Genomic DNA, 7,724 nt, shown 5'->3' on the forward strand with positions numbered 1-7,724 from the left:
GCATGACTTTTTGTTCACAGGTAATTGTGCACTCAATGCAGCCTCTGAGGTTGAGATGCAACAAAATATGGATCATTTCTCTGCTGTTCTGTGCTAATTTTGGTCTAACAATTCACACCAAGAAAACAGAGGTTCTTCACCATCCAGCACTGCAACATCCATACAAGGAACCACTGGTTACAGCAAATGGAGAGATTTTGAAGGCTGTGGATAAGTTCACTTACCTTGGCAATGTACTTTCTGGGGTTGTAAACGTATATGATGAGGTTGATGCATGCGTTGCCAGAGCAAGCTCAGTGTTTGGGAGGCTCTGAAGCAAAGTGTGGAAGAGAAGAGGTATTAGGCTACCTTCTAAACTGAAGGTCTACGGAGCCATTGTGCTGACCTCATTGTTGTATGCCAGTATACCAGCACCATGCCAGGAAAAGGAATCATTTCCATTTGAATTTGTCTTAGAAAGAATTTGAATATCGCCTGTCAAGATAAGGTACTGGACCCTGAGGTTCTTTCTCAAGCTGAACTGCCCATCATTCCTACTCTACTGCAGAGAGTGCAAGCTCCGATGGGCTGGCCATGTTGTTAGAGTACCAAATATAGGTTTGCCTAAAAGACTATTTTATGGAGAATTCACACAAGGCAAGTGCTCACATGGAGGTCAGAAGAAGCAATACAAGGACACTCCCAAGGTCTCTCTGAAGAACTTTGGAATTGATTATGAGACATGGGATACACTGGCACAGGACTGCCCGGGGTAGTATGCCTGAATCAAAGAAGGCGCTGTGCTCTATGAGCAAAGCAGAATTTTGTAAGCTCAAAAGAAACATGAGATACCCAAATTTAGACAACTCCATTCTAGATGTCCAGATGGGCTATTTGTGCCTGACCTGTGGTAGAGCCTTCTGAGCTCTTAGTGATCTGATCAGCCACAATTGAACACACTGTACCTTAATGCCATCATAGTGGTGTCGTTTTGATTCTCTTTGAGCACAAAGGACAACAACCAACCAACCAACCAAAATCCTACCTGATACAGGAAGCCTTTCTGGATCCCTCTTAATTCTAGTGCCTTCCCTCTGTTAAATATTTCCTGTTTATCCTATCTGTAGCTTTTTTGCACATAGTTGTTTGCATGTGATTTCCCCATTAGATTGCAAGTTCTTTGAGGGAAAGGTCAATCTTTTTGTATCCCCAGTGCTTAACACAGTGACTGGCACTAGTGGGCACTTAAATGTTTATTGACTAACTGACTAGTGTCCACCAAACTTGTGGTTCTTCAGTCCCACAATGTAAGCCACCTCAGTGACACAAAGATGGTCATACTTTTAATCTTGTCATTACTCACAAACACACCACCTCTATGTTCAAGAATTCCAAAATCCCCTTATCTTACTGTAATTTATTGACTTTCCACCTCTCCCTCTGCCTCCCTTTACCAAACCCTGCTCTTTATCCACACCATGACCTTTAGTCTCTCCACCCCTCGGTTTCCTCCCTAGCCATCACTCCTACATTAGCCACTTTCTCTGCTTTTCCCCGTTTTTATCCCTTGGTGAACCAGTTCAACTCTATACTCTCCTCTTCTCTTGAGTTCCTAGACTTTTTATCATATTGTTGATTGTGTCCTGCCTTAGTCTTAGATCACTCCCACCATCTGTTGCCTTTACTCCTACATACATGCTGGTAAACAAAGGTGGAGAAAATCACATATCCATTCTGACTGAGTCCACTAAAAATTTATGTTACACAACCTTAACTGGGCCCTCACTACTGCTAGGCAATACTGCTATACCTTCTTTATCAGCTCACCATCCCACTCTCCACAGCAGCTCTTCCAAACCTTTTCATCCTGCTCCAAGTCTCCCATGGCTCTCCCTTTTCCCGCTCTCTTAGCTGAAAACCTTGCTTCATATTTTATAGAAAAAATCTAGGCCATTCACCATGAGTTCCCTTTTCTCCCTTCTTAATGCATCTCATATCACTCATATGCCTTCTGCCACTCATTTCCTTTTCATTTATCTCCTTTGACCAAAGCTTACCCCTTTACTTATACAAGCTATCCCATTCTTCCAACAGTCTCCCCACTCTGTCATCCCCACTCTGCTACTTATTTTTGATGTCTCTCTGTCTACTGGCTCCTTCTTTATGACCTACCAACAGGTCCAAGTCTCCCCCATCCTAAAGAAACACTTCCTTGATCCTTCCATCCCTGTTATCTTCCTATATCTCTTCTGCCCTTTATGGCTAAACTCCTTGAAAAGGCTATCTATAATAGATGCCTCCACTTTCTCTTCTCTCACTCTTAACTCTTTACAATCCAGCTTCTGACCTTATCATTCCACCAAAACTACTGTCTCTAAAGTTACTAATGTTATTTATTGCTAGATCCAGTGGTCTTTTCTCAGTCTTCATTCTCTTCCACCTTTCTACAGCCTTTGACACTGTTGATCGCCCTCTTCTCCATAATATTCTCTCTCTATAGGTTTTCCAGACACTACTCTCTCTTGGCTCTCCTCCTACCTATCAGATTACTCCTCAGTCTCCTTTGCTGGATCATTATGCAGATCTAATCCTATGTGTCCCATATGGTCCTTGCTTGACCTTCTTCTCTTCTCCCTCTATACTACTTCACTTGGTGATCTCATCAGCTCTCATGGATTTAATTGTCATCTCTATGCCGAGGATTCTTAAATCTACCTATCCTGCTAAACTCGCATCTCCAATGCTTTTCAGCCTCAAACTGGATGTCCGATAGATATCTTAAACTCAACATAATAAAAACCGAACTTGCTATCTTCCCCCTAAATCCTCTCCCCAACCCTTACCCCTCGTGAACTTCCTTCTTACTATAAAGGGCAAGGCCATCCTGCTAGTCCTTCAGGCTGTAAACGTGGTATCATTCTCAACTCCTCACTATTTCTCAAACCCCCATATCCAATCTATTGCCAAGGCCTGTTGATTTTACCTTTGTAACGTAACATCTTTTGAATAAACCCCTTTCTCTCCTCTGACACTTGCCACCACTCTAGTTCAGGTCCTCATCACCCCATTCCTGGACCATCCCAATAGTCTGCTGATGAGTCTGTCTGCCTTAAGTCTCTCCCCACTCCAATCCATCCTCCATTCAGCCACCATGGTCTCCTTGCTGTTCCACAAACAAGACACTGCACCTGATTCTAGGTATTTCTCCTGACTTCCCCTGCTTGGATTGCTTCCCTGACTTCCTTTAAGTCCCAAATAAAATCTCATCTTCTACAGGAAGTCTTTCCTAACCCCCTAATTCTAGTGCCTTCCCTCTGTTAATTATTTCCTGTTTATCCTATTATAATTTATACATATTTATTTCCTTGTTGTCTCCCGCATTAGATTATGAGCTCTCTGAGGGTAGGGACTGTATTCTCCCCTTTGGCGCTATGCCTGGAACATAGGAGATACTTAATAAATGTTTATCAACTGCTTATAGTTCTTTCTGTGGCTATTTACCATGAGATTTGACCCATTCCTCCAGTAGAATTAGAGAGTAAACTCTCTAAGGGCACTCAGCAAACTACAGAGAGACGTGAATGTGTTCTGTGCATACAAGTTTGCGTTCAAGAGGATAACGAGCTCTTAGCTACTTTATGACAGAGGACCTTGACCCCTGATGAGTATCATTGATGATACAGGAAGTGTTATCATCTGCATTGTATCCCTGATGTTGCTGCTCCTGCTCATCCTCATCTTTTTTTTACATCTGGATACTCTTTATATACTACGCAGATTTGGTATTGGCACATGGACCAGATCACTAAGATCCAGGACTTGGGCTGGCTTAAGGGAGGAGGTAAAGCCTAGGATTTCAAACCTTCATTCTCCTCAGTATTCTCTCTCCTTTATGAGGTTGTTACATTGCTTGTCTTTTGTTTTGTTTGCTTTCTTTCTGTTTTAGTTTATCTTTTCCTGGCTCCCTATGTCTGGCTTCTCAAATACCAGAGGAAGGGTTATACAATAATAGCCCTTAAACCATTTAAGTGGTGGAAGGTTTCCTAAAAGATCTTTATAACCTTGCCACCCAAGGGTGGAATGTGATGGAAGCTATCTCCAAAACACTTGCCTTATAAGGCCTAGGCCTTGATGTAGCTTCCTGGTACCCTAAAATTGAAAAAGTCAGGGCATGGACAATGGCCTGAGTCCTCTCTCATACTTCTGATCAAGGACTATAATGAGCCACTCAGAGAGAGGGAAGCTATCCCCAACTGGCAATGCTATGCTCTTGCTAGATATCCTTTCTCTGCTCTGGGTAAACAAACTTCCTTTTGTTAATTATTAGATATTTTATGTCATTTCATTACATTCCATTCTTTTTTTTTTTTTTTGAGGCAATCAGGGTTAAGTGACTTGCCCAGGATCACACAGCTAGTAAGAATCTGAGGCCAAATTTGAAGTCAGGTCCTCTTGACTCCAGGGCCTGTGCTCTATCCACTGTCGTCTAGCTGCTCCTCATTTCATTCCATTCTCAAACCTGAGTTAGCAGACTGGCTTGAGTCAGACCTGGCCTTTTAAAGTAGCCCCTAAGAGTTAAAATCAGAATCAGAATCAATAAACATTTATTAAGCACCTACTGTGGGCCAGGCACTGTACTAAGTCCTGGGAATACAAAGAAAAGCATAAGACAATACCTGCCCTCAAGGAGCTCACAATCTAATGGAGAAGACAACACATAAAAAGAAAATGAAAGTGGGTGGGGAAGCTACTTGTTGGAGCATGATGAAGTCATGCAGCTATATGGGAAATAATCCAATGAAGTATGAGTTTCTGAGTTAATTTCATTTTGTAGAATGATGAATTTCTAGAGAGGATAAAGTCCAGGAAAGTAGAGGTAGGAAATGAAATGTCATGCTGCCTCTCAATATTTATTATTCTTGACTTCTTTTTTATCCTCATTCCTGAATGCCCCCTCACCTGAAGAACTAGGAAAGCAAGACCAGTTTCCTTTCCCATCATATTCCCACAGCTAGAATCCAGCTCCTATAGTAAGCCCTATGGGAAAAAAGAAAGGTCTCAGCAAAAAGATCTCCAGGCTAGTCTCCATAATATTTCCTTTTCTTCACCAATAGAATCCCAAATCTTCTGTATACAACATGTGAAGAAATAGATTCTAGGCTCTCCAGTACAGGATTGTTGCGTTATCCCAGAGTTCAAATCCTTCAGTACTGAGCCAGAGCAAAAGTCCCCCACAGAACCAGGTGGCATGTCAAACTCCAATCAGTTCAGAAAATTGGAGACCTCCCCTGATTACCTCCATTACAATTAAAATATTTTAAAATCTTAGGCAAAAAAAAAAGGAAAAAAAACAACAAAGGAAAAATAATGAAAGCATTAAAGACAAGTGGTAAAAAAATAAAAAACCCAGAAAAATAATGTTAGCCACATATTAGAGCAAAAAGTGTTTTTTTTAATTTATTTTATTTTCAGTTTAGTGAACAAAACAAGCATTTCCATAACACAGTACAATAAAAAGATGATTGCACATGAAACTGCAAATCTATCACGTACAACTTATTATTCCCTCCAAATATACAATTATCATGTAAATTTCTTTTTCTTCTTTTCTTTGCTCCCCCTTCCCCAGTCACCCTAGAGATAGCTACTATTAGACACAAATAGGTTATATATGTGTATGTGTATGTATATATGTATGTATTATATATGTGTATAAAATTATTCTATACATACTTCTTTTTATCAGTTCTGGGTGCAGATAGTGTTACAGGAATGTCGTAGCCAAGTTTCAAAACTCCCAGGTTAAGGAGAAAATATTGCAAGCAACAAGAAAAAAAATTTAAATACTATGGAAATACAGTCTGAATTTTACAAGACCTAGCAGCTTTCATTCTAAAAGATCGTAGGTCTTGGAACATTATATTTCAAAGAGCAAAAGAGCTAGAGTTGCATCTAAGAATAACTTGCCCAGCAAAGTTAAGTATAATCCTGATGTGAAAAAAAAAAAGGTCATTTGACAAATTGAAAGACTTTTAGGTATTTGTAACAAAATGACCAGAGCTCATTGGAAAATTTGAAATAAAAGATTCAGAAAAAAATATAAGGAAAACATTAAAGACTAATTAGAAGGTACTCATTAAGATCAAACTGTTTACTTATTATATACATGTATATGTGTGTATATGTGTATATATATATATATATATGTGTGCATGTGTATATATGAAAATGTTATCCAAATTCTTAAAACTGTCATCATTACTAAGGTAGTTTGAAAAAGTGAGTTTAAGGCCTTAGATCTGGATTGTTGTCCTCTATCAGGGATGTGAGCTTCTATCTATGAACACACAAACCAAATTCCTATGACTTTAATTCATGCCACCAGTAACACAGGTACTTGGGCAAATCACTTGACCAAACGATGAGATTGGCCAGATAGCTTCTACTGTTCTGTTCAGTCATTTTACAGTTATCTGACTTTGTGACCCCATTTGGGGTCTTCTTGGCAAAGATACTAGAGTAGTTTGCCATTTCCTTTTCCAGCTCATTTTATTTTATTTTTTGTTGTCTGGTAGGCTTTCTTTTCACCTTTCACTTAATAATATTTTATTTTTACCAATTACATGTAAGATAGTTTTCAACATTCTTTTTTATAAGATTTTGAGTTCCAAATTTTTCTCCCTTCCTCCTTTCTCTCTTCCCTCCTCAAAACAGCAAGCAATCTGATATAGGTTATCCATGTACAATCATGTTAAACATATTCCCACATTAGTTATATTGGGAAAGAAGAATCAGAACAAAAGGGAAAAACCACAAGAAAGAAAAAAACAAAAAACAAAAAAAATGAAAATAGTGTATTTCGATCTGCATTCAGACTTCATAATTCTTTCTCCCGATGTGGATAGCATTTTCCATCATGAGTCTTTTGGAATTGTCTTGATCATTGTATTGCTGAGAAGAGTTAAGTCTATCATAGTTGATCATCACACAATGTTGTTGTTACTGTGTACCATGTTCTCTTGGTTCTGCTCACTTCACTCAGCATCAGCTCATGTACATCTTTCCAGGTTTTTCTGAAGTCCGCCTGCTCATCATCTCTTATAGCACAATAGTATTCCATTCCATTCATTTTTTTTTTTTTGGCTAGGCAATGGGGTTAAGTGACTTGCCCACGGTCACAAAGCTAGTAAGTGTTATGTGTCTGAGGCGGATTTGAACTCAGGTCCTCCTGAATCCAGGGCCGGTGCTCTATCCACTGTGCCACCCAGCTGCCCTTCTATTACATTCATATACCACATCTTGTTCAGCCATTCCTTAATTGATGGGCATCCCCTCAATTTCCAATTCTTTGCCACCAAAAAAGAGCTGCTATAAATATTTTTGTACATATAGGTCCTTTTCCTTTTTGTTTTTTATCTCTTTTGGGGTATAGATCTAGTAGTGGTATTACTAGGTCAAAGAATATGCGTAGTTTTATAGCCCTTTGGGCATAGTTCCAAATTTCCCTCCAGAATGGTTGGATCAGTTCACAGTTCCACCAACAATTCCAGCTCATTTTATAGATGAGGAAACTGAGGCAAAGAGGGTTAAATGACTTGTTCAGGGTCATAGAGATAGTAAGTGTTTGAGGCCAGATTTGAACTCAGGAAAATGATCAGGTCCACCATGCTAGGTACTGTGGCACCTAGTTGCCCCTTTTTTTGATAATGTCCTTTCAAACTCTACTGCAATCAATAGTCCTAATC

Source organism: Vombatus ursinus, unplaced genomic scaffold, assembly GCF_900497805.2.
Source record: "Vombatus ursinus unplaced genomic scaffold, bare-nosed wombat genome assembly UNPS02008996.1, whole genome shotgun sequence".
Taxonomy (NCBI): domain Eukaryota; kingdom Metazoa; phylum Chordata; class Mammalia; order Diprotodontia; family Vombatidae; genus Vombatus; species Vombatus ursinus.